Below are 21,733 nucleotides of genomic sequence, written 5' to 3' on the forward strand. Positions count from 1 at the left end.
CGGTGGGCCCTTGAGTGCTTTTAACACAAGTACCAGGTCCCAAACCGGCACGGTGGTGGGGTGAGACAGTCTCAACTGCCTTGCGCCACATAAGAATTTCACAATCAAAGGATGTCTGCCTTTTGATAGACAGCCCAGTGGGGTATGTCCGGTTGCTAAGGCAGCGACATACACTTTGAGTGTATATGGGGTGAGACCCACGTCTAAAATATATTGTAGAAAGTATAGGCTGTACGGTGCATTTTACAGGGTCCTCGCCTCAAGAGAAACACCAATCAGCGAACGCTCGCCGTCGTGACCACTTTGAATCTGGACACTTGGCCGAGTGTCACACTTGCCTCATAGAATATGGCCGTTTTCCAAATGGTTAACAGTGCTAGACAGCTGCGTGATACCACAAGATGTAAGCGACCATGTTGCCATGAAGGATAGGGCACCTTCAATCTGAGCCAGCACTGAAGAGGTGTCATCCGCAGTTGTCCCAATGGAGTGACCGCTGTTGCAGAGGCCATAAGGCCCAGGGCCCGCTGAAAAAGCTTTAACGGAAACGTTTTTCCAGCTTGAAAGTGTTCAAACACTGGTGAATGGAATGACCGCGTTCTTCCGTTAGGTGCGCTAGCATAAAGACAGAGTCAAGATTCATGCCCAAGAATGAAATCTGGCAACTGGGCATTAACACACTCTTCAACCAGCTGACTTTGAGACCAGTATACTTCAAATGTGCAAGTAGTGGATCACTGTGTTTGCAAGCTTGTTCCTCTGACTATGCTATGAGCAACCAGTCGTCGAGGTAATTCATAACGCGAACGCCACTCAGCCTCAGCGGAGCGAGTGCCGCATCTACACATTCCGTTAATGTACGATTTGAACTGGTAAGCAGTCCCTTTAAAGGTGAATCTCAAGAATGGCTTGTGATGAGGGGCTATGTGCACGTAAATTAAGCGTCTTTCAGGTCAATCGACACAAACCAGTCCATAGGACGAACATGAGACAGAGTTTGCTTCTGAGTAATCATTTTGAACTGAAATCTCGCGAATGCTCGGATCAAGCATCTCAGATCTAAAATAGTACGTAATCCCCCGACCTTTTTGGCGAATAGAAAATTGCAGCTGTAGAATCCGCTGTGGACATTGTCCACTGATACGTCTCTATCACATTTTTTGCAAGGAGATTCAATATCTTTGAGCGGAGAATCGGCGCGTCCTGCACCATTACAGTGGAGGAAATAACATTGTTGAAGTGAGGCAGCCACCTTGCAAACTGTAGCATGTAGTCATGCTAGAGCACGTAGCAGAAACTCATTTCCAGCTTGCTACAGTGGGGAAAAGTGACAGGGCTGTTAGGCGATACTGAGACACCTAAAATCTCTGCATTGCGGCATAGCTGTCTTCTGCCATGGCACCAACAACAGTAAAAACAGGTATCAAAATGACCTGTGTCAAGACACAAACTCGTTCCCGGCTCTCAGCGGCAGGGAAAGCAAGATGGCTATTAGGTGATGTGGAGGTGCCAACCATAGTGAAAACAGGGCAAACCATCCTGCGTTACAGAGGAAATTACACACTGTTCCCGGCTTCACCTGCTTGAGACGCAGGCTCCATCCACTGTGAGAGGTGCAGATCTTGACATGAATCCAGTAGAGAAAATCCAGTTTACATGCAAAGATTTAATCACCCTCATGTCATTCCAAACCTGTGTGACTTTCTTTTGTATGCAAAACACTAAAGGAGATGAACTCAGTTTGCAATAGATAGTGCTTCTGGAAAACTGTATGGTAAATGTTGTAATTTTTAGTCACCTTCATGGTGACCTTCTGGCTTTTAAATGTCATAACCATTTAAAATTAAATGAAGTTATCTGATATGACAAATGAACAGATTTTACAGTGGTCAGGTGGAGGGGGTGAGGTGAGGTAGGGGTGAAGTTTCTGATCAATAAGTGTGATTTCTTTCTAAAACAAAGCGAACACAGTGACCTGCACAGACTGTTGTAGATGCTTTTATCCAAATGAGGAAGGATATAACATAAGCAATTCATATTAAGGAGACAGTAATAAGAAAAGTTCTTCAATACAAAGTTTGAAATGCATTAGGAAAGTACTAGCCAAGACAGAGATTAGAGTGCAAACAAGTATTTCTATTTATTTCTTTATTTTAAGAGTGTAGGTTCAAGTACAATGATTTTTCTGGTGATATAAAATTAAGTAAAATTGTGAATATCACAATCATTTTAATGCACTTTTTTAGCCACTTTATTTCCTAGAAAGCGCATCATTAGAATAATTTCACAATCCTTCAGGGCTAGACAATTGATCAAAATAACATTATAAAAAATGTATATAGTCATATGTGATTATTAAACCACAAAAAGATGAGATTACATTTAATTCATAGCCTACATGGTTTGTGTGCGCTTCTGAGTAAACAGGTGCTGCACTCTTCGTGTTCACACGATATACAATATATATGCACAGAGCTGTTCGCATGCAATAAATTACTATTGCATAGGCTAAAACATCATGGATACTTGCGTAACCTCCGTTCCCTGATGGAGGGAACGAGACGTTGTGTCGATGTAGTGACACTAGGGGTCACTCTTGGGAGCCCGAGACACCTCTGGTCTTTGATAAAAGGCCAATGAAAATTGGCGAGTGGTATTTGCATGCCACTCCCCCGGACATACGGGTATAAAAGGAGCTGGTATGCAACCACTCATTCAGGTTTTATGCTGAGGAGCAGAGACAAGGTCCGGCCATTTCAGCGGGTAATTCAGCGTTGTGGCAGGAGGGACACAACGTCTCATTCCCTCCATCAGGGAACGGAGGTTACGCAAGTAACCATGACATTCCCTATCTGTCACTCACTCGACGTTGTGTCGATGTAGTGACACTAGGGGTCCCTATACGAAACGCCACAACTGGCTGAACTGTGTTACGTGAACTGGCGGTGTGTGGTGGGCAGACCACTGTGTGCCTCGTAGCCAGCACACCAGGTCGACACGTAACCTCCCCCAACATATTTATGAGTGTCGACTACCCAAAAGACAGAGACAGGCTAACCCAGTTGTGGCCTCTTTTCCCCTTCTTTTTTCCACTCCCTAAAAAAGAAGGGGGATTATCCGACTGGGCCGCCAGGTCTAGTCGGGGGGTGTCCCTCCCAAGGGAGAACACCGTGGAGACCACACCTCGCCCAAAGAGAGGGGGGGATATTTAAGTGGAAAAATACGTCACATGGTCTTTCCGACCATGTGGAGAGTCTTCAAGGTAGATCCTACCCAATGGGGGAGGAGTTACTACAAACATGGAGACTGGGACAGAGGGGCTCTGCCCAAGGAAGACGCAGTTTGCCAACAGGGAAACGAATTAGCGGAAGATGTATATCGCATGGGGTTAGCCTTACAGGGAACTGCCACATGCGGAGCACCTACCCCACAACAGGACTCTTAGTTAGCACATGTACTCGACTGCCACAGGGCTCGGAGGAAGACAACCAGGGGTTCACAAAGTTTGTGAACACTACTGGGAATTAATGGCGCATGTCTTCAGCTCAAAAGGAGGTGGAAGGCATAATGTGCAAGCGATACACCCGGCTGGCTATCCCGGGCTTATCCGCTTGTATTGCGTGCCACTACCTGGGACGAAACTGGTTCCACCCAGAGGTTGTAGAACCTTGCAAAGGTGTTGGGTGTTGCCCAGCCTGCTGCTCTGCAAATGTCTGTTAGAGAGGCACCCCTGGCCAGGGCCCAGGAGGCCGCTACACCCCTGGTAGGATGGGCTCGTAGCCCTACCGGGGGCGGCATGTCCTGGGCATGATATGCCATAGTTATGGCGTCAATGAGCCAGTGGGCGATCCTCTGCTTGGAGACAGCACTTCCTTTCAGCTGTGCGCCAAAGCAGACAAAGAGCTGCTCAGAGATCCTAAAGCTCTGTTTGCAATCCAGATAGATGCGTGAAGAGTGCACCGGACACAGCAACGACAGGGCTGGGTCTGCCTCCTCCTGGGGCAGCACTTGCAGGTTCACCACCTGGTTCCTAAAAGGGGTCATGGGAACCTTGGGCACATAGCCTGGTCGGGGTCTCAGGATCACGTGAGAGTAGCCTGGACTGAACTCCAGGCACGTTTCGCTAACAGAAAACGCTTGCAGGTCTCCTACCCTCTTGATGGAAGTGAGCGCAGTCAGGAGGGCAGTCTTCAAGGAGAGTGCATTAAGCTCAGCTGACTGCAGAGGCTCAATGGGGGCTCTCTGTAGACCATGAAGAACTACAGAGAGGTCCCATGAGGGAACGAGGCATAGTCTGGAGGGATTCAGCCTCCTGGTGCCTCTTAGGAACCTGATGATCAGGTCATGCTTCCCTAAGGACTTACCATCGACTGCGTCGTGGTGTGCTGCTATGGCAGCAACATACACCTTCAAGGTGGAAGGGGACAGCCTCCCTTCCAACCTCTCCTGCAGGAAGGAAAGCACTGATCTGACTGCGCATCTCTGGGGGTCTTCCCATTGGGAAGAATACCACTTAGCGAACAGATGCCACTTATAGGCATACAGGCGCCTCATAGAGGGGGCCCTAGCCTGAGTGATCATGTCTAACACCGCCACCAGACATGGAGATTCCAGAGGTCTGGTTGTGGGTGGCAGATGGTGCCCCGTCCCTGAGAAAGAAGGTCCTTCCTCAGGGGAATTTGCCGGGGGGGGGGCTGTCGTGAGGAGCGTGAGGTCTGAGAACCATGTCTGGGTGGGCCAGTAGGGTGCTACCAGGACGACCTGCTCCTCGTCCTCCCTGACCTTGCACAATGTCTGTGCAAGTAGGCTCACTGGGGGAAACGCATATTTGCACAGGCCAGGGGGCCAGCTGTGTGCCAGTGCATCTATGCCGAGGGGGGCCTCGGTCAGGGCATACCAGAGCGTGCAGTGTGAGGATTCTTGGGAGGCGAACAGGTCCACTTGTGTACGTCCGAATCGACTCCAAATCAGCTGGACCACCTGAGGGTGGAGTCTCCACTCTCCCCTGAGGGTAACCTGTCATGACAGCGTGTCCGCTGTAGTATTGAGGTTGCCCGGGATATGAGTGGCTCGCAGCGACTTGAAGTGCTGTTGACTCAAGAGGAGGAGACAGCGGGCGAGTTGTGACATACAACGAGAGCCCAGACCACCTTGGCGGTTGACATATGCTACCGTTGCCGTGCTGTCTGTCCGAACTAACACGTGCTTGCCCTGGATCAATGGCCAAAACCTCCGCAGGGCGAGCAGAATTGCCAACAACTCGAGGCAGTTGATGTGCCAATGCAGTCGCGGGCCCATCCACAGGCCGGCGGCTGCGTGCCCATTGCAAACAGCGCCCCAGCCCATTTTGGAGGCATCCGTCGTGACCACGACACGCCTGGAGACCAGTTCTAGGGGAACACCTGCCCGTAGAAACGAGAGGTTGGTCCAAGGGCTGAAAAGACGATGACAGACCGACATGATGACCATGTGATATGTCCCATGGTGCCGTGCCCATCTTGGGACTCGAGTCTGAAGCCAGTGCTGAAGCGGTCTCATATGCATCAATCCGAGCGGGGTGGCTACCGCTAAGGATGCCATATGCCCCAGAGGCCTCTGAAAAAGTTTCAGTCGAACCGCTGTTTTCTGTTTGAATGCCTTCAAACAGGCCAGCACCGACTGGGCACGCTCGTTCGTATGGTGCACTGTCAAAGAGACTGAGTCCAGCTCCAAACTGAGAAAAGAGTTGCTCTGAACCGGGAGGAGCTTGCTCTTTTCCCAGTTGTCCCGAAGCCCTAGTCGGCTGAGTTGTGAGAGCACCCAAGTCCCTGTGTGTGCACAACATGTCCCGAGAGTGAGCTAGGATTAGCCAGTTGTCGAGATAGTTGAGAATGCGAATGCCCACCTCCCTTAATGGGGCAAGGGCTGCCTCTGCAACCTTCGTGAAGACGCGAGGGGACAAGGACAGACCGAAGGGGAGGACCTTGTACTGGTATGCCTGGCCTTTGAAGGCAAACCGCAAGAAGGGTCTGTGTCGAGGTAAGACCGAGACGTGGAAGTACGCATCCTTCAGGTCTACCGCCGCGAACCAATCTTGATGCAGGACGCTCGCTAGAATGCGTTTTTGCGTCAGCATCTTGAACGGGAGTCTGTGCAAAGCCTGGTTCAGTACTCGCAGGTCCAGGACTGGACGTAACCCACCGCCTTTCTTCGGTACGATGAAGTAAGGGCTGTAGAACCCTTTCTTCATCTTGGCTGGAGGAACAGGCTCTATCGCGCCCTTGCGCAGAAGGCTCGCGATCTCTACACGCAAGGTAGCGGCGTTCTCGCCCTTCACCGAGGTGAAGCGGATGCCGCTGAACCTGGTCGGGCGCTTGGCGAACTGAATCACGTAGCCGAGTCAGATGTTCCAGGTCAGCCATCGCAACTGCTGGGCAAAGTCCTTGACGGTGTCACCGAATAGGCCAACCTGGGAGATGGGGCCTCAAGGAACCGTGCCTTGCCAGCCTCTCACATCTCAACCAAGTTGAGCCAAAGGTGGTGCTCCTGGACCACCAGGGTGGACTTCGCCTGCCCGAGAGACCGCGCCGTGACCTTCGTCACCCAGTGATCGAGGTCGGTCACCGAGCGCAGTTCCTGCATCAATCCCGGGTCAGAACTACCCTCGTGCAGTTCTTTTAGCGCCTTGGCTTGGTGTACTTGCAGGAGAGCCATGGCGTGCAGGGCGGAGGCGGCTTATCCAGCGGCACCGTAGGCCTTAGCCGTCAGGGATGACGTAAACCTACAGGCCCTGGACGGGAATTTCAGGCGCCAGGTGGCAGTGCTCTGTGGACACATGTGCCCCGGACTGGGCAGTAAAAGGTGCCTCCCACAATCTTGTCAGCTCCTCATGCACTTCCGGGAAGAAAGGAACGGGGGCGGGGCCCCGAGCCCAGGAACCAATCGTTGAGCCGTGAGGGTTCAGGGGAGAGTGGAGGGTTCTAGTCTAGTCCACTCTAGTCCGACGCTCGCGGCCGCCTAGGAAAGCATGTCCGTCATTTCCGCATCGGCCTGGGACTGGGCGACCATTCCCGAAGGAGGAAGCCCAGTCGAAGCCTCTGCGTCCGACTGGACGAGCCCTCTCTCCGATGCTGCACTCGTTAACTCGTCTTCTTCCAAGTGCCCGACCAGGGCAAGCGAGCTTACTGGGGAATGGGAGATCCATGGGGGGATACCTGGCGGAGGTGGTCCCATTGAGGTCCCCAAATCGCCCACAGCGCTAACCGGCATGGCCTCATACCTGTAGGTAGAAGGACCGAGGCGGGGAGCCACTGGGGTGGCTTGCTTTCTTACGAATGCAAGCCGTGACCGCAACGTTGCCATGGTCATGTTCTCGCAATGAGGACAAGACCCATCCACGAACGAGATCTCCACGTGGGCAGCGCCCAGACACGTAAGACAGCGATCGTGGCTGTCAGAAGCAGAGAGATAACGACTGCAACCAGGAATAACACACAAACAGAAAGGCATCTTTAAAAAGACGTTCCGTGTGTGCCGCTCTTTTAGAAAGAAAATATACTCTTTTTAGAATATACACTTTTATTTCTGCCGAAGCACCCAGGGGCATTCTCTGCACTCCACGGGTACAGAGGGGGAGAAGCAGCTGAAATGCGCCGTAGAATCCAGCAGATGAGGTGAATGAACTTCGCGGATGAATTCAGCTTCAATGAATAGAACCGCTCGGCTCCGAAGAGAAAATCTGAATGAGTGTTTGTATACTAGCTCCTTTTATACCCATATGTCCGGGGGAGTGACATGCAAATTCCACTTTTTTAAAAAAAGCAGAGGTGTTTGGGGCTCCCAAGAGTGACCCCTAGTGTCACTACATTGACAAAACTTCGAGTGAGTGACATATAGGGAACAATTGACCTGCTTTTTCATGGAGAGGGTCATAAATATTTTGTTGGATTTTGGAATAAGATTTTGGAAAAAGGTTTTAATGTAAAATTATGCTATGAACGAATAAATATTTGGTCACTGACACTGTGTAGTGTTGTTTATAAATATGATGTCACCATATGTGTTTATGTATTGCAGATGGGGAACTTAATAACAGGTTGGCCATTTTCAGTTCTCTAATTACCCGAACAGTCACTTCCCACCACAAATAGTAGTAGTCCCACCTTTCATTTGCACACAGGTGACATGAACCGTTCACACTCTCTCACATGTGTCCTTGTCACTTCTGACAAGAAAACAGCTTCTGCTAGACAGCAAAATGGCTTCAAAGAAATTTAATTTCAATATAATTTGCTGAGAAAAATGGTTTTATGTTGATGCAGACTTGATACAATGCCATTTGAAAGTCAGATAAATGGTCACGTTCGTCCACAGTTTTTCATACTCTGGCTTCACTTTGTAGCCTCTGAAGCAGCCATTACCAACAGGTGAGTTTCAGTTCCTTTACATTTCATTCGAAAATGTTTCTCAATATCTAGCCTTTAATACCTATGCATTACAAAACATCTTTTGTTTTTGGTCAGTCTCTTGCACACTTATGTATTCAATGAGTTAACTGATGAGTTAAACGATACTCACAAGATGCTCTTAAACCAAAGACTTGAAATTGATTACATAGTCTCTAAAGATTTTCCATCTTGTCCAAAGATGGAAAATGATATATCTTTATACACACACACACACACACACACACACACACACACACACACACACACACACACACACACACACATACACTGGCAGCCAAAAGTTCACCAAAGTGGCATTCAACTGATCACAATGTATAGTCAGAACATTCATAACATGAAAAATTACTGTTACAATAATAAAAAAAAAATGTTCAGAACTCCTTAAATTACTTCAAAGAGTTCTCATCAAAGAATCCCCTATGTGCAGCAATGACATCTTTGCAGATTCTTGGCATTCTAGCTGTCATTTTGTCCAGATACTCAGGTGATTTCACCCCACACTTTCTGTAGCACTTGCCATAGATGTGGCTGTCTTGTCGGGCACTTCTCACGCACCTTACAGTCTAGCTGATCCCACAAAAGCTCAGTGGGGTTAAGATCCATAACACTCTTTTCCAGTTATCTGTTGTCCAATGTCTGTGTTTCTTTGCCCACTCTAACATTTTCTTTTTGTTTTTCTGTTTCAAAAGTGGCTTTTTCTTTGCAATTCTTCCCATAAGGCCTGCACCCCTGAGTCTTCTCTTTACTGTTGTACAAGAAACTGGTGTTGAGTGGGTAGAATTCAATGAAGCTGTCAGCTGAGGACATGTGAGGCATCTATTTCACAAACTAGAGACTCTGATGTACTTATCCTCTTGTTTAGTTGTATCTGGGCCTTCCACATCTCTTTCTGTCCTTGTTGGAGCCAGATGTCCTTTTTCTTTGAAGACTGTAGTGTACACCTTTGTATGACATCTTCAGTTTTTTGGCAGTTTCAAGTATTGTACAGCCTTCATTCCTCAAAACAATGATTGACTGACGAGTTTCTAGAGAAAGCTGTTTCTTTTTTGCCATTTTTGACCTAATATTGACCTTAAGACATGCCAGTCTATTGCATACTGTGGCAACTCTAAAACAAACACAAAGACAATGTTAAGCTTCATTTAACAAACCAAATAGCTTTAGCTGTGCTTGATATAATGGCAAGGGATTTTCTAGTACCAAATTATCAATTTAGCATGATTACTCAAGGATAAGGTGTTGGAGTGATGGCTGCTAGAAATGGGGCCTGTCTAGATTTGATCAAAAATGACTTTTTGTGTGTGTGTGTGTGTGTATGTATACGTATATATATATATATATATATATATATATATATATATATATATATATATATATATATATATATATATATATACACTATATTGCCAAAAGTATTCGCTCACCCATCCAAATAATTGAATTCAGGTGTTCCAATCACTTCCATGGCCACAGGTGTATAAAATGAAGCACCTAGGCATGCAGACTGCTTCTACAAACATTTGTGAAAGAATGGGCCGCTCTCAGGAGCTCAGTGAATTCCAGCGTGGTACTGTGATAGGATGCCACCTGTGCAACAAGTCCAGTCGTGAAATTTCCTCGCTACTAAATATTCCACAGTCAACTGTCAGTGGTATTATAACAAAGTGGAAGCGATTGGGAATGACAGCAACTCAGCCACGAAGTGGTAGGCCACGTAAAATGACAGAGCGGGGTCAGCGGATGCTGAGGCGCATTGTGCGCAGAGGTCGCCAACTTTCTGCAGAGTCAATCGCTACAGACCTCCAAAGTTCATGTGGCCTTCAGATTAGCTCAAGAACAGTGCGTAGAGAGCTTCATGGAATGGGTTTCCATGGCCGAGCAGCTGCATCCAAGCCATACATCACCAAGTGCAATGCAAAGCGTCGGACGCAGTGGTGTAAAGCATGCCGCCACTGGACTCTAGAGCAGTGGAGACGCGTTCTCTGGAGTGACGAATCACGCTTCTCCATCTGGCAATCTGATGGACGAGTCTGGGTTTGGCGGTTGCCAGGAGAACGGTACTTGTCTGACTGCATTGTACCAATTGTGAAGTTTGGTGGAGGGGGGATTATGGTGTGGGGTTGTTTTTCAGGAGCTGGACTTGGCCCCTTAGTTCCAGTGAAAGGAACTCTGAATGCTTCAGCATACCAAGAGATTTTGGACAATTCCATGCTCCCAACTTTGTGGGAACAGTTTGGGGATGGCCCCTTCCTGTTCCAACATGACTGCGCACCAGTGCACAAAGCAAGGTCCATAAAGACATGGATGAGTGAGTTTGGTGTGGAAGAACTTGACTGGCCTGCACAGAGTCCTGACCTCAACCCGATAGAGCACCTTTGGGATGAATTAGAGCGAAGACTGTGAGCCAGGCCTTCTCGTCCAACATCAGTGTCTGACCTCACAAATGCGCTTCTGGAAGAATGGTCAAAAATTCCCATAAACACACTCCTAAACCTTGTGGAAAGCCTTCCCAGAAGAGTTGAAGCTGTTATAGCTGCAAAGGGTGGGCCGACGTCATATTAAACCCTATGGATTAAGAATGGGATGTCACTTAAGATCATATGCGTCTAAAGGCAGATGAGCGAATACTTTTGGCAATATAGTGTATATGTGTGTGTGTGTGTGTGTGTGTGTGTGTGTGTGTGTGTGTGTGTGTGTGTGTGTGTATACTGTATATATCAGCATCTTTTATTAAAGTTATGTTGTAATTATTGTCTCATAGCAATATGTAAATACTCTGTGAGAACGGAGTCTGTGTTTTGGACAGTTACAAGGGCAAATACTGTAATTAGGGTAAGATGCCTAATGTAATAATAAAAAATAAAAAAGCAGTCCACCTGAAAGCAAAGCCTGTGTTTACAAGGTACAGGGTTGATACAACATCTCAGTTATGGCTGTAATCTTGGTTCCCTGATAGGAGGAAACGAGATGCTGTGACTGCATCTGTAGCTGATGCTATGGGAATTCCCCCAGCATTGACAAAGCATAAAGTATAAAGTATAGAATCACGGCAATCTATTGGCAGATGGTGCAAGATGCTAAATAATACAGAGCACAGAGCCATTTTGTCAGGAGGAGCCATCTCTGTCCCTAAACAGCAAAAAATCAGTAGTGTGGCAAAGCTACACTGCGTTTCATTCTCTCCTGTCAATGAACCAGTGTTACAGTCATGACCAAGACATTCCCTTAAAGTTAGTCACTTCGATGCTGTGTCAGTAACTGATGCTATGGGAACTGTATACCATAAAGCTGTGCTACTGATTCACACGCACCATGTTTAGTTTTTTCGCTTGAAAGAAACACACACAATACAATGTAATCGCAATCAGCGCAGTGCAAAGGATACAAACACTGATAGTCGACACACAACAGGGAGCAATAATACACTCGCTGTTTAGATATGCAGAAAGAACTGACTAAGCGATGAGCTGGGCTTGCAGAGCATGAAATGTAATCACAACCGCTCTTCCAGTTGAAGAGGTCAGTTTTTGGCCAGAATAAACTGTCATGAACCAAACCTTTTGCCACAAAAATCTGGCTATGCGAGATTAGAGGAATGCCAACTATAATTGACCCAAAACTCACAGCTCACGAGTAAATGCGGCAACATGTTGTTGCTCATTTCACACGCAAAGAGGGCTTTTACACATCCAATGTAATTCTAAGCATCAGAGAGCCTCAATAGTTATGAAGAACTACATTTAAAACTAAATTAGTATTTTTTGTGCAAAAGACCTTGGCTAAAATTACAACTGGACCTTTAAAAAAAATATTAAAAAATAACGTATGATATGATCCTTTTTAATGTATTTATGGTATCAAAATGTGCTATATAATGAACTGAGTTTATGTTCAGCTAATGACTTATTATTTTTACTTTATTTTTGACTACAGACATCAATGAGTGTGGGCTATCAATGAAGCCCTGTTCCCACAGATGCATGAACACTGTGGATTTATGATGTTTCTGTAATCATAGATACAAGCTTGACATTGATGGAAAATCCTGCATCAGTAAGGTTTCAAATGATCTTGGGTGAACCAGATGGTTGCCAGATTTATGTGTGCATTGTGAGTATACATGTTACATATTCTAGGCTTCCCCTGTTTTTCTTAATTTGATCTCCAGAGGAATTGGACTTCGCCTCCTTTCACTGCCAGTTTGGTTGCCAGATTGAGAGAGATGGAGGGGACGGCTGTTTGTGTCCTCCTGGGCTCCATTTGGCTCCAGATAAGAGAACCTGCAAAGGTGATCACAGATTCCCAGTGTTGCTTTTACCCACTTTCCATTGTGTTAAACTTAATTTGAACCTCAATCACAGACATAATTATGTACTGGACATATGTTGCAGGTATTATTTAACTTAAATTACATGCAATGGTTAAACTTAAGGTCAACTGGTCATATTAAGCCAATGATTGGATGTATTAAAGTGTAAAGCCATATTTGGCAATGTGACAAGAATATGGCATTTTAAGATAAAAAATAAATAAATAATCTAAATTCACATTGTTACTAGGTTAGGGATGGTCTAGTAAACAGCCTCCTTTGGACTATTAGATTTGTTGGAGTGAGGTGAATCAGCTTATGCCAAAACATATTTCTTTGGCATCCACAGAGAACAGGTGGGGAGACAGCTTCCCATGCAACATGGAGGACATTTCAGCTATCCCCGCATAGCAAACTAATGGCTCCTACCGGCACGGCAATAAAGTCTGTTATTATCCATACTGTCATGGACCAGACAATCAGGCTAATGTTCCTGATACTGTCCCCCAGTAATTACCTTGCAAAACCTGAATTCACAGCTAGATCATTTGGGAAGCCCAAGCCAGGCTTCCTACAAATCTAGCCACTGCAGAAAACCAGTGGTTTGAAGTCTGCGTCCATAGAACCTGAAAAGACAGACAAGTATTTATTCAACATAGTGAGTTGAGTGGTGCATGTTAGAGAATTTTAATCCTTTTCTATTACTGCACAGCCACTTCAAGCATATACTTTTTGGAAATTACTAGCCTCTATGTTTATGGCTCTTTAGATTACTGTCAGATGTAAAGGTCACAAATAAATGTTGAGCATGAACATCAGTGAAAAACCTTGTGATGTTAATGTGGATGTTCAGGGGGCCTTTAATCTACTTGCTTAAAGAGGATAAATACCTTCTGCAGGACCTCTTTTACTGTTAACAGAGGTGCCCATTTCAATGGTCAAAGCAGTCATTTGTTCTCTCCGGGCTTTGTTTTATCCTCATGAATGGGTTCTTTTTAACAAGGGCTATTGTTTGTTTAGAGTCCTTTAACAGGTACATTTTGACTATGTACTTGTGTGTTGCTTGATTCTGTTTTTGTAGGTGATATATTCAAGCATACATATTGCATACATATACATACAAGTAGATTGTTATGTTGCTTAAAACATTTGTTTGCACATATTTTCTCACAATAGAACTGAATAACAATGTTGAGAATCTGCTGTGGAAATGCAAATTTTATAATCCTTTCACTCTGGATCATAATAAATGTTGCTTATTGCACTGACTAATCTGCTTTGTCTTGTGTAGACAAAAATGAATGTGAAGGTCACCCCCACACCTGTACAGAACGTCAGTCCTGCAGGAACACCTTTGGGTGTTTTGTTTGCATCTGTAAGGAGGGATATATCTTAGGAACACTTCAGGACACAGTCACGTGTCGAGGTATGCCCAATAGAAGATGTCAAAAGCTAAATGTTATGCAGTGGTGGTGTATTGTCATTTTGGGCCAAATTTAGCTCATCATAGACTGGTCTCCTAGTGAAGATGAACTGGAGCTTGGCTGAGGAAGTGCATGCCATTAATTAAAGGAACGGTTTTCCCCAAAAATTATAATTCTAACAGCATTTACTCTTCTTCATGTCACTGCAAACCTGTATGACTTTCTTTCTTCTGTGGAGCACAAAAGGTGAAGTTTTGAAATATATCCAGGCAGCTTTTTTCCATAAAATGTGAGAGAATGAGGAATGAGGGTGTCAAATTCCAAAATTACGAAAAAAAAAAAAAAAAAGAAAAAAAACACCATAAAAATACAGTAATCCATACAATTCATTGTTTACTGAGATAGACTGTCATGGGCCACTATGTACTTCCAATATAAACTCTCCAAACAAGCCAATACAGAATCTGATTTGACAAAGGCAGTGCTGGGATGCAGCTATTCTCTTTTTAAACAAGGTGAAGTTGTCAGAAGATCCAACATGTCCTCTAATATGGGTCTTCATCAGCTTGGTGTTTAATGGTTGATTGAGAGCTAAAACTAAACAACACATATCATAACAACTAAAGACAATTATCAAATGGGTCTAATTTGATTACAATATTACAATGGCGATTTGGTTATTTTATCTGACACCTGAAAGTATTTGTTAGAATGTTAAATGTCATATTATAGAACTAATGGCCTTGCACAAGAGCTTTCAGTGTGCATTTCTTTAGAGTAAATAGTGATTTTACTCTTTTGCTACCCATGTTAGATGTCAGAAAGGGCATATAAACTCAGCAAAAAAGAAACGACCTCTCAATTTCAACTGCTTTTATTTTCAGCAAACTTAACATGTGTAAATATTTGTATGAACGTAAAAAGATTCAACAACTAAGACATAAACTGAATTTGACAGTTCTTGCTGTAAGATGTTAACCCACTCTTCCACCAAGGCACTAGCAAGTTCCAGGACATTTCTGGGGGGAATGGCCCTAGCCCTCACCCTCCGATCCAACAGGTCCCAGATGTGCTCAATGGGATTGAGATCCAGCCCCTTCACTGGCCATGGCAGAACACTGACATTCCTGTCTTGCAGGAAATCACGCACAGAATGAGCAGTATGGCTGGTGGCATTGTCATGCTGGAGGGTCATGTCAGGATGAGCCTGCAGGAAGGGTACCTCATGAGGGAGGAGGATGTCTTCCCTGTAACGCACAGCATTGAGATTGCTTGCAATGACAACAAGCTCAGTCCGATGATGCTGTGACATACCGCCCCAGACCATGATGGACCCTCCAACTCCAAATCGATCCTGCTCCAGAGTACAGGCCTCGGTGTAACGCTCATTCCTTCGACGATAAACGTGAGTCCGACCATCACCCCTGGTGAGACAAAACCGCAACTCGTCAGTGAAGAGCACTTTTTGCCAGTCCTGTCTGGTCCAACGAAGGTGGGTTTGTGCCCATAGGCGACATTGTTGCCGGTGATGTCTGGTGAGGACCTGCCTTACAACAGGCCTACAAGCCCTCAGTCCAGCCTCTCTCAGCCTATTGCGGACAGTCTGAGCACTGATGGAGGGATTGTGCATTCCTGGTGTAACTCGGCAGTAGTTGTTGCCATCCTGTACTTGTTATGCAGGTGTAATATTTGGATGTACCAATCCTGTGCAGGTGTTGTTACACACAGTCTGCCACTGCGAGGACGATCAGCTGTCCTTCCTGTCTCCCTGTAGCGCTGTCTTAGGAGTCTCACAGTACGGACATTGCAGTTTATTGCCTTGGCCACATCTGCAGTCCTCATGCCTCCATGCAGGATGCCTAAGGCTCGTTCACGCAGATGAGCAGGGACCCTGGGCATCTTTCTTTTGGTGTATTTTAGAGTCAGTAGAAAGGTCTCTTTAGTGTCCTAAGTTTTTATAACTGTGACCTTAATTACCTACCGTCTGTAAGCTGTTAGTGTCTTAACGACAGTTCCACAGGTGCATGTTCATTAATTGTTTATGGTTCATTGAACAAGCACAGAAAACATTTTTTAAACTAGGGTGACCATATGTCCTCTTTTTCCCGGACATGTCCTCTTTTTCAAACCTTAAAAAAGTGTCCGGCCAGGATTTCTAAATTTGCAAAAATGTCCGGGATTTGGCTTTAGTTGCGTTATGATGTGCATCTGGTCTAATACTTCATTGTGTGTGTGCGCATATTTGCATTGCTTTAACCCCTCTTTGTAAGTCCCGCCTTCTCGCACACCAGTTGGTCAATTATAAGAGGCTTGCAGCAACTACTGGCCAAATTCCTGCCTGTCAATCTCTCCGCGAACGCGCGAAGCGCTGTTGTGTTCGGCATCAAACAGTTGCTTGACAGTAGCAGCAAATGACAGCTGAGTGGAAACAATGCCCAAACAAAAGCAAATTTACAGAAGATTTGCACCAAAAATTCCCATGCTTTCGTCCAGGTCGAGATCTGTGGGAAGCAGAAGGTATGACATGTAAAGCTGGCACTTACGTGTCAGTTGCTAATAAAAGTGCAAGTGATTTAGGAGCACACATTAGCTCTGCGAAGCATAAAGGGTCAGCAAAAGGTGAAAGTTCATCAGGTAAATTAACTTACTTTTTGCGACCAGGTAAAATTGTTATCACACTGCTTAATTTTCCATGGCCATTCAAAATAATAGTAATAGTAAATGAAGGTACACTCATAAAATATTTTATTTTAGTACATGGACATTCAAAAGAATGTTGGAAATTATTTATTTATTTATATATATTTATGTTATGCTAATAGAGTGTCTTTTTCACTGTATTAAAGTTTGCATTCATAGTAACACTGTTTTGAACCCTGTTATTCCATACTTTTAAGAAACATCAGCATTTTTATGATAGAACTTTAATAATTAGAACTAAAATGTAGAAACCATGTATGAATGAAAATGTTCATAATAAACAAAAAGAATTTAATGACTGCTGTCAGAACCACAGAATCAAAGTACACATTTTTTTTTTCAAATAAATAAATCCTTAATGTCTGTCTCAAATCTGATTTTACCTGAACAATTTCAGAAGCTTGTGTCACCTCGCTGTCTACACTGTTGACTTTTTTTTTCTTCTCTAAAATAGATATGCTACAAACATCATCATTACCATTCATCTAAATTCAATATAATATCCAAACAAATAAGATAGAAATGTCAAAGAACAATATATTGTTTAGGAGTATACTATGACATTAGATTATTGTTGTCAAATACACATGACTCTGAAAGAAATCCCGAATGTCTGTCCCCTTCAGTTTTTTGGCTGTTAGTTGTACATGAGACATTATTGGTCATTCAGTATTTCAGTGAAAAAGACTAACAATAAAGAGGTCAGAGATTTAAAACTCGCTTAAAGTTACCAAAATATAAAATGTTTTCATCTGTTTAACAACATTAACTTACGATAGTCAAAGATGACTTATTTGCTCACGTCACATCACGTCTCATCTCGTATAGATTGCAGCTCTGTGTCTGCCTGAAGGAGTGGGGGATTCAAGATGGCGCCACGAACGGATGTGGTTCTCTAAGCTGAGGAACAAAATTGGGTATTTCTCACAAATGAAGATATCATTTTTGTAAAGTTGCAAGTAACATATTGATGTTTGTTACAGGTTAGTGAATCTTGACCAAATATTGACTTTGGTGCGGGGCAAACAGTATTAAAATACAAAGTTAAATTATCGGCTGATCTGTTTGCTACAGATTATAGCTAAAATGTCGGAAGATGCTAATCTTGGTGCAAAGATGGAGATCGAGACTGTAAAAGAGAAAAGAAACCTCAGAGACACTCATTTGTATGCCTCCAAAGCTAAAGTTGGAGGAAGTTGTGAATCCTGCAAGAACACACCAAGTAAAAATCAACCTTCCAAAAGGCAAAAACAATTCTGCCACAGCTGTTAAAGAAAGTGAACTCTCTTTGAGTGATGTGCTGGAGAATATCATCCGAATTCTGTCTGAGAAGATTAATGAGAGATCGGATCAGATTGAAAGAATGGTAAGAGAGAATTCCTCCAACATAGAGGAACAGTACAGCGCCGATAGTTCCTACTGTCGTTGACGGTAAAGAGATTAATCTTGAAGAGGCAACTTAGACTGTTGATCATCTCGTTGAAGCCTGAAGTTGGTGGTATCTTGAAAGACAATGCTGATCTCCTCTGTTAGAGGAAAATGAGTGAATTTGAACTTGTCTATAAGTGCTATCTGTTGGTATATAATATTTTGATGCACTTTAAATATTAGTTAATGTTTGCAACTGTTACAAGTTGTCTTTGTTCATTTGTGAGAATCCCACTGTGTGTGAAAGTTTAAAGTTTGGGCTAGTTAGTACACTATTGCGTTTAATCTTTCAGTAATTGTTTTTGTACTTTGTCTTTTTCTCTATTTTCTATCAATGCCAGAGGTATTCATGATATTTTAAAGAGGAAAGCTTTATTTTTATATTGCAAAGGGGAAAGTGCGGATTTTTGTTTAATTCAGGAATGCACGCATGTTCTTCAGATGCTACATTTTGGAAAAATCAGTGGGGAAAAGAGATTTGGTTGTCATTTGGCAGTAATAGCTCAGCAGGGGTCGCTATTTTACAAGATAAATTTAATGACCAGATAATAAATTATGAAAAAGATGATTGTGGTAGATGGATACTACTCGTGATAGATAAAGATAATGAACAATTTGTATCAGTCAGCTGTTATGCCTCCAATAACAAAGTGGATAACCAAATACTGTTTTCACATACTGAATCTAGAATTCAGCATTTCATTTTCTTATATCCTTTTGCCAAAATTATCTGGGGAGGGGACTTTAATACTGTGTTTGATGAGACCATCGATAGATGGCCTCCTAAAAGTAGACCCGGTCCTTCTAGTGAATTGGATAATGTGTTCAAGATTAGGCCTTACTGATGTGTGAAGATATAAGAATTCAGACAAGAAGGAATATACATGGAGTAATAAGGAATCTTCTCTTCATTCTCATATTGACTATTGGTTAGTGTCTAGTGACATAACTAATAATGTGGCTTCTGTTCTGATAGAACCCTCCATAATGATGGATCATAAAGGAATATTTAAATTACTAAATGGAAATCAGTCAAAAAAGGTAGTAGTTACTGGAAACTAAATAATAAATTGCTAGAAAATGAAGGCCTGGGAATTAAAATTAAACAAATTATTGAAAAATATAAGACAATTGTGTGTTTAGAAAAGTCATATGGAAAGTATTGGGAATTAATGACATTTGAAATCAGATTGGTAACAATTAACCAAGGAAAATTGGAAGCAAATTACAAAAGAATGAAAGAAAAATCAAATATTGAATCTATTTTAAATTTAAATAAAAATAATAGGGAAGCCTGTACTGACTGTGAGGTACAAGAACTAGATTTATTGCAAACCAAATTAGATAATATCTATGAGGATAAAGCAAGAGGAGCATCTATAAGATCCAGACTTAAATGGTTAGAAAACCATTTAAAACCATAGTTCGAAAAAATATTTTTTGGCCTTGAAAAACGGAACTTTGACTTTGTCTCAGTTTCAAAATTAATGATTAACAACAAAATAGTGGATAACACTTTAGTTATTTCAAAATATGTTGCCCAGTTTTTTTAGTCATTTGTATTCTTTATCATTGGCTACTTCCAACATTGATACTTCTTTAAATAGCTTTGTGAGTGATACAAAAAAAAATAGACCAGAACTTTCAGAATCTGTGTGATAAAGAAATTTACATTAAGGAACTGATAGAATGTATTAACATGCTCAAAAGCAATACATCTCCAGGTAATGATGGGCTAACAGGGGAATTTTACAAGGCTTTATCTAAAGAACTTTCACCCTTTCTATTATCAGTATTTGTAGAAGCAATACAAATGGGTGAAATACCCGCTTCATTGAAACAAGGAGTTATAACATTGATTCCCAAACCCAATAAGGATAAATTTATTGAAAATTGGAGGCCCATTAGTTTGCTTAATAATGACTGTAAGTTGTTTGCAATGATTTTTGCTAGAAGAATGAAGCAAGGTTTAGATAAAATAAATGATGAAGAACAGTCTGGTTTTATGCAAGGCCATCATATTAGGAATAATATTAGACTGGTTTTAGATATGACTGATTATAATAATTTTATTGAATATGATAGTTTTATTATATTTATTGATTTGTATAAAGCTTTTGATATGTGAATCACGATTTTATGTTCAAAGCTATCAAGTTATTAGGTTTTGGAGATATGTTTTTGAAAGCAGTTAAAACATTACAATGGATATAATAGTTCGGTCAAACTTGCTTATGGTACTTCACAAAGGTTGGATATAAATCGAGGTGTTAGACAAGGATGCCCTCACTCTCCTTTTTTATTTCTGTCAGTCACTCAGGTTTTGGCAATGCATATAAAGAAAAATCACTTTAATGGTATCACAGATTTAGGTACAGAATTTAAACTCAGTCAGTTTGCTGATGATACTGCAATATTCTTAAAAAACAAATTTGAGGTACCAAATGTAATTGGATATATAGAGACATTCACTCCTGTTTCAGGCCTTAAAATGAATTTGGATAAATCTGTATTATTTTCCCTTTAAAAAAAAAAAAGTATTTTACAGAAATAGAAAGTATTCCAGTTAAACAAAAATTAAGATATCTTGGTATAGTAATTTGTAAAAATGGAAAGCAAAGGAACCAATTAAATTTTGATCCAATTATTGAAAAAATAACAAATAAATTTCATTTGTGGTTAATGAGAGACATATCAATATTTGGTAAGGTACTGTTGTCAAAGGCAGAAGGAATATCTAAATTTGTGTATATTTCTTTGTCATTAGATGTGCGATTATTTGGAGAAAAAAAAGCCACATTATTTAAAAAAGAGGTCATTTGTAATACAAAAGAGCATGGGGGACTTGAGGTCTTAGATTATAATACACTTAAAGGAATAGTTCACCCAAAAAGGAAAATTTACTGATAATTTACTCAACTTCAGGCCATCCAAGATGTATCAGAGTTTCTTTCTTCATCAAAACAGAATTTAAGATTTTTAGGATTTCATTTCAGGCCACCTCCTTTAAACAATGGAAGTGAATGTACTCAGTTTTTTGACTGTCTAAAATGCATATTTAGGCTACATCAAAATAATCCACACGACTCCAGTCGACAAATAAAGTTCTTCTGAACCCAAACGATTGATTATTTTTAGAAACAAAACAATACTTATATACTTTTTAACTAAAAATGTTCACTTCCATACATCTCTGTGATGCACACTCATGAGAGGGATGATGTAAGCTCGTTGGTAAGGTCACGCATCACTTGGAGGAGGAGGCAGGAAGCGCGTCATTGTTTACAAGAGTGTACACCCCACAATTCTCTCAAATATTGGAGGGTGTGCAGTGAACATTATACCCCTGAGCATTTCAGACCATCGAAAGAAACAAAGGGTCGATATCTGTATTCATCGTGCTGTTTTTCCAGCAAACTCAGGTA

The 21,733-nt window shown here is 42.7% G+C and overlaps 1 protein-coding gene across 1 annotated transcript in view; it reads right to left on the reverse strand.

Annotated features, from left to right (window-relative positions):
• LOC127444830 (zinc finger protein 827-like) overlaps positions 1 to 21,733 on the reverse strand; it is a 362,567-nt gene that overhangs the window by 79,186 nt on the left and 261,648 nt on the right. The window lies entirely within an intron of this gene.

The sequence above is a fragment of the Myxocyprinus asiaticus genome, chromosome 8 (genome assembly GCF_019703515.2).
Source record: "Myxocyprinus asiaticus isolate MX2 ecotype Aquarium Trade chromosome 8, UBuf_Myxa_2, whole genome shotgun sequence".
Classification (NCBI taxonomy): Eukaryota; Metazoa; Chordata; class Actinopteri; order Cypriniformes; family Catostomidae; genus Myxocyprinus; species Myxocyprinus asiaticus.